This window comes from Felis catus, chromosome B2 (genome assembly GCF_018350175.1).
Source record: "Felis catus isolate Fca126 chromosome B2, F.catus_Fca126_mat1.0, whole genome shotgun sequence".
Taxonomy (NCBI): Eukaryota; Metazoa; Chordata; class Mammalia; order Carnivora; family Felidae; genus Felis; species Felis catus.
In genome coordinates, this window is record NC_058372.1 from 30638203 (window position 1) to 30648043 (window position 9841).

The 9841-nt window shown below is 44.6% G+C and overlaps 1 long non-coding RNA gene and 2 other non-coding genes across 3 annotated transcripts; all 3 read left to right on the plus strand.

Annotated features, from left to right (window-relative positions):
* The first annotated feature begins 6058 nt into the window (after positions 1-6058).
* On the plus strand, positions 6059-8168 carry LOC102899052. The gene is made up of 5 exons (XR_440280.5): positions 6059-6220; positions 6409-6447; positions 6666-6705; positions 7569-7775; positions 7953-8168. It is a non-coding gene; the product is annotated as an uncharacterized LOC102899052 (long non-coding RNA).
* Positions 6501-6563, plus strand: LOC111560696. The gene has a single exon (XR_002742690.1). It is a non-coding gene; the product is annotated as a small nucleolar RNA SNORD48 (small nucleolar RNA).
* LOC111560693 lies at positions 7400-7468 on the plus strand. Its single transcript, XR_002742687.1, has one exon. It is a non-coding gene; the product is annotated as a small nucleolar RNA SNORD52 (small nucleolar RNA).
* Positions 8169-9841: the final 1673 nt, after the last annotated feature.

Sequence of the window (9841 nt, forward strand, 5' to 3'; positions counted from 1 at the left end):
GAGGTACACTATGAGGAGCTGTGACTTTGGCTATTTATTTTAAGACTTAATTGTAGGTTTTAAATTATATCTGTGCTACAAAACAAAATTTCAGCTGCCCATTTTTGTGGGTGACACTTTTTTTAGGGGAAAAGGGGATGGGAGCTGCAAAAATGGTTTTGGGGAGAACTTCTGGGTTAAAGGCAGTGTTGAGAGATGTTCACGTTTCTTTACTCTCACACTTAAGGTGTGCAGAGCCCTTAATTTGTCACTTCTGAACTGTGAGTCTTAGTCTTTTATTTAAGTTATAAATTATTTTAGAGGTGTGCAAAACGGCAAAAATGAGATGCAGATTCACACTCTAGGGCTGTAAATGCCAGCTGGGTGACCAAGTGTAAATTACTTAACCTCGATTTCGGTTGTCTCATTTTAAAATATTTTGTCAGAATGACCTCCCTTTTTTTTAACTTTGTTTTTTATTTTTTTTTTAATTTACATCCAAATTAGTATATAGTGAAGCAATGACTTCAGTAGATTCCTTAATGTGACCTCCCTTTTTTTAAATTAAAAATTTTTCTTAAATGTTTTTGAGAGAGCGATGGAGTGCGAACAGGGGAGGGAAAGAGAGAAAGGGAGACACAGAATCTGAAGCAGGATCCTGGCTCTGAGCTATCAGTGCAGAGCCTGATGAGAGGCTCCAGCCCACAGACCTCGAGATCATAACCTGAGCTGCAGTCGGTCACTTAACCGACTGATCTACCCAGGCACCCCCAGTACAACTTCACTTTTAAAGATCTAAATTATTTTGAGCAGAAACGTGGCATAGACCAGTAACATTTTTTCATGGTCACCCTTGCTGCATTTTATCAAGCGCATGAAGACCAAGATTCTGAGGATTTGGGAGGCATGACAATTGATGAGGAAGCTTGGGGCAAACTGAGGGCAAAATACAGGCTGGCACACAACACTCCATCCCCAGGTGGAATATGTGTGATACCCCTCAGACACTCCTGGCTACCTGAGAACAAAGGAAAGTGCTTGCCATGGTAATGTGGGAAACTAAAGTCCTTGAAACTTGCAGAGTCACATGTCTCTAGGAACTACTGTTGCCTCAATGATAACACTTTGCTGGGGGCGAAAGAGAACTCTAGCTTAACATTATCCCAACCTCAAGGATCCTGTAAGTCTACTTCCTTTATCTTAACTGCCCCAAGATATATGCTGGGAATCATATTCCAAGCTTATGCCCCCCACCCCCCCATATACATCTGAATGGTCTCTTGACTGGGGTTTTATTAAGCGGTAATAAATGGCGTTTCCCTAGCAACAGCTAGTCCCTCAAGGTACTGGAAACCTTGCTTCCAAAATTCTTAGAGACTTACTCTATCCCTGACCCCCACCCAACCTGAGGATATAAAATGTTACCAGTCAGGACACCAGTGCAGCTCTTCCTGCCCATAGGTCCTGTCCCCATGGTTTAATAAAATCACCTTTTTTGCACCAAAGTCCTCTTCAAGAATTCTTTCTTGGTTGTCGGCTCAAGACCACCCCACGGTCACCCTAAATAACTTCATCTATAATGAGGCAAGTTCTGTGCTTCCCCCCAGTAATCTTCAGTAATTTCTATCTCCCCATCTTCTAAATCAGGTGTCCTAAAGTTTTTTCATAGATTAGCATGTGGGAGTGGTCACCTCAACTACATCCAGGGCAAAATTAGCAACTGGTTTTTTTCCACACTGCCTGAACACCATTGGCATTGGGTTCCTGTCCGGTTCTAAGTGATGGTTTTACCCCAGTTTTAACAATCAGTAACCTCTTTGTCCTTTTTATGGACAATCTCAAAACCAGAGGAATTTAAAGTAAGATCAAATTTAAGAAGGAGAAGGAGCTGAAAGCTGGGTACAGGATACAACTGGGAAGATCAAGGAAATGGGCTTTCTTCCCATTACAAGCTCTTCCCCAGGGGGTTCTTCTTGCCAGAGCAGTTAGATGTCCTTAACATTTTCTTTAGCCTGATAGAATCTCAACCTCTACCTCCCCCAAACTGAGCCTGGAAATAACTACTCCAAAATAAAAACAAATTGAAGCTCAAGTTCTGTTTTTCAATAAATCTGCACCCTCTGGGAAAATCAAACATTTTAGGAATTACAAAATATAGGAAGCTCTCCTTGAAAGCTTGTAAAGGAAATGGAATATAGTAAGTTATTTTGGTTCCTGGGCCAATTCTCAAAGGCTTGCTTTACTCAGAAAAATAGATGAACTATAACACTGTAGCTTCCTATCATAGAATATGGTAAATGTAGTTTTAACTGCAGTAGCAGCAGCAGCAGAAATTGGGTTTGTTAGGGGTTTTTTAGTTTGTTTTTTGTTTTCCTGTAACCTGGCAGGTTAGATAGGGAATAAGTAGCTGCAAGCTATTGGAAACATGTTTCTCCGACTTAGTGGTATACTAAAATCAGTGGGGGAAGTTAAAAAAAATACTGCTGCCAGGCCTCCACCAGAAGTCAGAATCTTTGGGAGTGGGCTAAGGCATTGTATGGAAGTAAAGCTGTCTGAGTGTTTCTAATGTGCAGCCAATAGTGGAGAAAAATGATCACATCAGAGGCGATTGCTGATTACATTTTTAGAGGGCTGGGGCATGGAAGAGGGAGGAAGGTGTCTGCTAGTGGGAACAGCCCTTGGCGGTAATGGGCTTTCTACAGTGAATGGGAGCCTGAGGCTTGAAAGGCCTAGAAGTGTTGATTCACTGGCAGCAGCAGTGATAGAGGTTAGGGAAATCTCCAAGGACAGCTTGATGGGTGAAAAAAGAGAATCCCTGAGGCTGGGAAGTGGTTCTTTAGGAAGCAACATCAGAATATGGTAATTCAGGGGCACCTGGCTGGCTCAGTCCATAGAGCTTGTAATGCTTGGGGTGGCTGGGTGGCTCAGTTGGTTGAGCATCTGATCTGCAGTTCATGAGGTCAGGCTCTGCTCTGTACTGACAGCTCAGAGCCTGGAGCCTGTTCAGAGTCTGTGTTTTCCCCTCTCTCTGTACCTCCCCCACTTGCACTCTTTCTCTCTCTCAAAAATAAATGAACATTTAAAAAAAAAATTTTTTAATAAAAATAAAAAGATGAACATTTAACTCTTGATCTCAGGGTCCTACGTTTGAACCCCATGTTGGATGTAGAAATTACTAAAATAAAATAAAAAACAAAATTTTTAATGTTTATTTATTCTTGAGACAGAGACAGAGCATGAACAGGGGAGGGGCAGACAGACAGGGAGACACAGAATCTGAAACAGGCTCCAGGCTCTGAGCTGTCAGCACAGAGCCTGATGTGGGGGTTGAACCCACGAAGTGTGAGATCATGACCTGAGCCGAAGTCAGACGCTTAACCGACTGAGCCACCCAGGTGCCCCTAAAAAACAAATGTTAAAAAAAAGAAAAGAAAAAGCCTCCCAAATGTTTTTTTTTTTTTTTTTAATATGAGAATTCATTAGCTACCGGTACACATACACATTTTGGAACTTAAAGCAAAGTCTACTTTGCAACATCAACTGTGGGCAAAACTCAGCCCCTAAGAGTTGAAAAATGTATCAAGTGAACAAGTGAATACTGCAGGATTCTTGGAAGAGATTTTTTTTTTCTTTTTATTATTTAAAAAAAATTTTTTTTTCAACGTTTATTTATTTTTGGGACAGAGAGAGACAGAGCATGAACGGGGGAGGGGCAGAGAGAGAGGGAGACACAGAATCGGAAACAGGCTCCAGGCTCTGAGCCATCAGCCCATAGCCCGACGCGGGGCTCGAACTCACGGAGCGCGAGATCGTGACCTGGCTGAAGTCGGATGCTTAACCGACTGCGCCACCCAGGCGCCCCTAAAAAATTTTTTTAAATGTTTATTTTTGAGAGAGAGAGAGACAGAGCATGAGAGGGGGAGGAGCAGAGGGAGAGGGAGACACAGAATCCAAAGCAGGCTCCAGGCTGTCAGCACAGAGTCGAACTCAGGACTTGAACTCACAGACTGTAAGATCATGACCTGAGTTGAAGTCGGATGCTGAACCGACTGAGCCAGCCAGGTGCCCCTTTACAGCCAACGTGGAGATCAAACTCAAGACCCCAAGATCAAGAGTCTCATGCTCTCCCAGCTGAGCCAGCCAGGGCCCCTTGGAAGAGACTTTTTTTTTTTTTTTAGCAGTTGTATTTTTTATGTTAGAGGAGAGAGAGAGAGCGTTCGTGAGCAGGGGAGAGAGACACTCTCAAGCACACCCCATGCTCAGCGTTCAGCATAGAACCAGATGTGGGACTCAATACCACGACCCCAGGATCACTGCCTGAGCCAAAATCAAAGCTCAGAAGTGCTCAACTGACTGAGCCACTCAGGTGCTCCTGGGAAGACATTTTTTTGATGGAAGTCTGAAACCTTGGGGCAAGATGGAAAGATTATTGCAGAAGTAAGAGGATATATTTTCCGCACCCACAATGGCCTTCTTCTGCATTGTAATCTGTGTCCACTGTGCCTAATTATGGGACTTAAGAAGAAGACTGGGGCACCTGGGTGGCTCAGTTAAACATCTGACTCTTGCTTTCAGTTCAGGTAGTGATTTCACAGTTGCTGGGTTTGAGCCCTGCATGGCAGATTCTATGCTGGTAGTGCAGAGCCTGCTTGGGATTCTCACTCTCCCTCGGTCTCTGATCCTTCCCTGCTCGCTCGCTCTCTTAAAATAAATAAACATTAAAAAAAAAAATAATGATAAGGGGCGCCCGGGTGGCTCAGTCGGTTAAGCCTCTGGCTTTGGCCAGGTCATGATCTCCCAGTTCATGGGTTCAAGTCCCATGTAGGACTCTGTGCCGGCAGCTCAGAGCCTGGAACCTGCTTCAGATTCTGTGTTTCCCTCTCTCTAGGCCCCTTCCCTGCTTACTCCCTGACACACTCTCTCTCTCAAAAATAAATAAAAATAAAATAAAATAAGACTGATTTTGGGAGTGCCTGGCTGGCTGGGTAGAGCATGTGACTCTTGATCTTGGGGTCATGAGTTTGAGCCCCACCTTCGGTATAGAGATTACTAAAAAAATGATTTTGTATGATGTGGAATCCCCGACTCATATATTCCTTTCTCATAAAAGATGAAGAGGCCAACATACATCACCAAACACTAACTACATTTATAAATGAGGAGGTATAGAAGGGTCCATCCAGGAAGGTGGGATTTGGGATAATTTATGAGTTGATGGCCTCTTAATAGAGGCCAAGAGCAAATGACCAGATTTCTGGGGGAGAAAAACTAGCAAAGGGAGAACAGGGTCTGGCTGTTGCTACAGCACCCCTATTTGTTTTGCTTCTAACCCTCCTGAGATATATGGTTCTATTTAGAGCGTACTGAACACGTCCACCGTTTCTGGCCAACTCCCAGTCCATGAACTGCTCATAAAGAGGACAGGAAACGAAACTGGGAGTAGTTTCATGGGTATAGTAGGATAAAGTTCTGCAGATAGGTTGCACAACAACGTGATACATTCAACATTAGTGAACTGTACACTTAAAAGGTTAGATTTTTTTTTTAAGTTATCAAATGGTCTATGTTAAAAAACTTTATTGTATGTTATTTATATCTTAATAAAGCTGTTAAAAAAAAAAAAGACACTAAGGTTAATGTGACTGATAAGTCTGCGGGCTGGAGTGGGCGGTGAATTCAGATTTCTCTGGCTAGACAGAACAGGTGACAGTCTCTGAGCGTGACCAGGACCCCGAACTGGTGAGGACGAGGGAGGAGTTACTCCAGCGGGGACTTGTCAGCCCAGGAGGCCAATAAGGAAAAGCACTCAGCTGCGCAGGCTTTCAGCTGCGCAGGCTTCCTGCCGCGCCAGGGACTGTCTCCGGCCCAGCCGATGGAGAGACGGTCATCTATCTTTTGTTTTTCAAAATTAACAAAATAGGTCTGAATTATTTGCCCGGAAGAGTGTGAAACATTCACTCCTGGCCTCTCTTTCACTTGCTTTATTCTTGTTTGAACGAAGGGGAAAATGCCGTGGGTCGAACAGGCATCGACGAAGACAGCCATGCCCGTCAGGCCCCCGACCCCACGTCGCCATAAATAGCCGGGACTCCGCCATTATAGTTCTCTTTGTGCATGCACCTGCCTCTGGAGAATGTCCGCGTGCTGTGTTGCGCCGGGGGGCTGCTGTGGCGCCATCCCCTACGCCAGGGGGAGGCGGCGGCCCCGGCGACCTGCGCTGTCTCTGCCAAGCTTCCTTCGTGTAGGTATCTCGGGTTCCTGTTGGGTGAGGGGACCGCAGTCTCGGGCTGAGCAGGATGAACTGCCATTACAGACTAGAGTTTCTGATGTGTACGTGACGCCATCGTTTGGAACTGACCCAGCCCAGGGCAGGGGGGTACTCGGCGGGGGTCGCCCCTGGCCCCTGCTGACTCATGGGTTTCTTCCCAGGGCCCTGGTCTTCGTAGGCTGGTTCGCAGCGCCACGAGGGTGAGTGGATTGTGCGAGATGGAATGGCTGGCGGTGGCCTTGGGGAAGACGGGGGTAATGATGAACCCAGGTGATTCTGAGTGTCTCGCTGACGCCGTCACCGCAGCGCGCTGACCATCTCCCTCCCCCGGGCTGGGTCTTCCTGGTACCTGTGCTGGGGAGAAGCTCGTGGCCAGAAAACACAAGTGGCCTATCCCTGTGTTTCATTTTTCCACTAGGTGTTTTAAGGTGCTCGTCGTGTGTTACCCTTGAATAAAGGTGAGTATTAGGTGTGAGATTCTTCTCCGTGCTTCTCAGACTGTTTTGATCCCAGAACACTCTTCATGGGGTCACTGTGAAGTCTTTTTTTTTTTTTTTTTAACGTTTATTTCTGAGAGAGGGAGACAGTATGAAGGGGTGCAGAACCTGATTGATGGCCAGCTCGAACCCATGAGCTGTGAGATCACGACCAGAGCCGAAGTCCCGCGCTTAACCGACTGAGTCACCCAGGCATCCCAATGTTTTATTAATTTTTAAGAGAGCGCGAGTGTGATGGCAAAGGGAGGGAGACCCAGAATCTGAAGCTCCTGGCTCTGAGCTGCTAGCACAGAATCTGATGTGAGCCCACGAACCCTGAGATCGTGACCTGAGCCAAAGTCTGATTTGCCACCCAGATGCCCCTCTTGAACTTTTTAAAAAAAATTTTTGGTAACTTTTTATACATTTGCCTAATTGTGGTTAAACCTGCCTCCTTACTGTACATTCTGTATTCCCCAGTGGAGGTTTTTTGGTTCTGTGTGTGCACACACGCACAATTTTGGATTTTTTTTCACTGTAATTTAACTCTTGCGCTTGCCATCTCTGCACTCTTCTTTTGCTGCATCCTTATTTATATTGGATGAAAGACCATTGTCTTTCAGTGTATTACATCGCTTTTCAGAATCACCTGCCTTCATCCAGGTCTCCCTAAATTGGGAATGATGATTGTCTCAGACTAGAGTCTCTGATGCTGGACTTGATGTCAAAAATTAAGTTCTGACTCATTTGGAGAACTGGAGGCTTGGGTCTGAGAAGGGGCCAACAGGAGGGCCTTTAAATTTATTTGCTTGGGCTTCTCGATGGTTGTCTTTTTACTTTTCTAGCCTGATTATTCTAGAAGCCTACTTGGGGCAGTGCCCTTTTACAGATCAGTGTCTAATCTGGTGACTGAATGGCTGAAGTTGGGAACTTAGCCTCTTGGAGAAGTGCTGTTGAGACTTCTGGGTCGCCTAGATAGTGGCTCCTGCCACTTGAATCTTTGGGCTGCAGTGAGGAGTGAAGAGCCATGTCCTTTCTCCCTGGCTCCTATGGTGAGTACCAGTTTCTCTTCAGCCCCAGAATGGTAATGGTAACTTTCTTGGACCATTAACATTTCTCTGAGGATATTTGAAACCACGAATCACTCCTGCTTTCTCTACCCACCCAAGTTCATGTTTTAATTCCAGTTGTGTGCGTGTTTCTAATAGATGTTCTTTTATGAATTTCAGGATTTTGCTAACGAGAGGATGTGTCTTATTTGGTGTTGAGCAAATCCTAGGAACTTCATCTAGCTGTCCTGCATTAACCTGTGAGCAGCTTTGAACTTGAGAAAAAAAACTGCATAGAAATTTTGAGATATTTAAATATCATTCAGACCACTTTGCTTCGTTGTAATCAAATACTTGGTCTTGTCAAAATATTCTAATAAAATGCTTTAGAGCAAAGTAAAAGTTTGGTTTTTGTATAAGCGAAGTCGTACAAAAAGATTTAGGGAAGTGAAAGGTAACTGAATGAGCATCACAGTTGACATCTAGCTATGTCTCTTCGCAGCTATATACAAGATAAAAAACTAGGATGACGCTAACATTAAGCATTTCTAGGTGGTCTGCCATAGGATTCTAATGGGTTAGATGTACTTAACAAGTAGTGAAGATTTTTAGGATGTCGAAATGTTAACACAGGCACTTAGCTTGCGTTCAGCTCAGGTCATGATCACCGGTTCATAAGTTTGAGCCCTTCGTCTGGCTTTTTGCTGCGCACCTGGAGCCTGCTTCAGATTCTGTGGCTCTCTCCCCTCCCCCCCCACTTTGTCTCTTTCAAGAATAAGTATTAAAGTTAAAAACAACAAAACATGGTCACCACTGTGGCTCAGTGGGTTTAGTGCCTGACTTTGCCTTGCGTTATGATCTCATAGTTCGTGGGTTCAGGCTCACTGGTGTCAGCATGGTGCCCACTTTGGATCCTCTGGACCCTTCTCTTTGTCCCTCCCCTGCTTGCACTGTCTCCAAAATAAATATTTAAAAAAAAAACCCATGCCTGTGCTAGTTGCCAGGGGCTGGGGAAAGGGGTAAATGGAGTTTAACGGATATAGAATTTCAGTTTACAAGATAATTCTGGAGATAGATGGTGGTGTTGGTTGCTTAGTATTACTGAAATGTGTGCTTAAAAATGGTTAAGATGGTAAGTTTTATGTGTAGCCAACCACAGTTAAAATTGGGAAAAAGATCCATACTTGGACTATTTCAAAGATGGTTTCCTACTCACCAGCGTGTACAAATTTGTGTTGTTTTAAGATTATATTATAAATTACCCAGTTTCTAGGAGGAGGGCATTTAGGTTTCTAGTCATGCTATATACCCTGTTGTTTGTACCCATTTGAAGTTGTGTTGTAGAATAATACATTTCAAAAGTAAAATTTGAAAGGGTTTAATAAGCAAAGCAATGCATGGTATATTTCATACCACTTTATGCTTGTGGCCTCAGTGTCCATAAGATTGCCTGTCTACCCTATACCTATCATCACTACTCCCAGTTTTAACAGTTTTAGCACGGGTTTGGTTCTATTAACTCATTCTTTGTTTTGTTTTTTAATTTTGAGAGAGAGTGAGTAAGGGAGGGGCATCTCTTTCTTGTTTAATGTTTATTTTTGAGAGAGAATGGGAGCAGGTGAGGGACAGAGAGAGGGAGACAGAATCTGAAGCAGGCTCCAGGTTCTAAGCAGTCAGCACAGAGCCCCATGTGGGGCTCAAACGCCAACGCCTGTACCAAAGTCGGACACTTAACCAACTGAACCACCTAGGAGTCCCCAACTCCTCTTTAAAACATCTGCTACTGGGGCGCCTGGGTGGCTCAGTCAGTTAAGCGTCTGACCAGCTCAGGTCACGATCTCGTGGTCCATGAGTTCGAGCCCTGCGTCGGGCTCTGGGCTGATGGCTCGGAGCCTGGAGCCTGCTTCAGATTCTGTGTCTCTCTCTCTGCCCCTCCCCCGTTCATGCTCTGTCTCTCTCTGTCTCAAAAATAAATAAATGTTAAAAAAAAAAATTTGGGGGGCACCTGGGTGGCTCAGTCAGTTAAGTGGCTGACTTCAGCTCAGGTCATGATCTCACAGTCCGTGAGT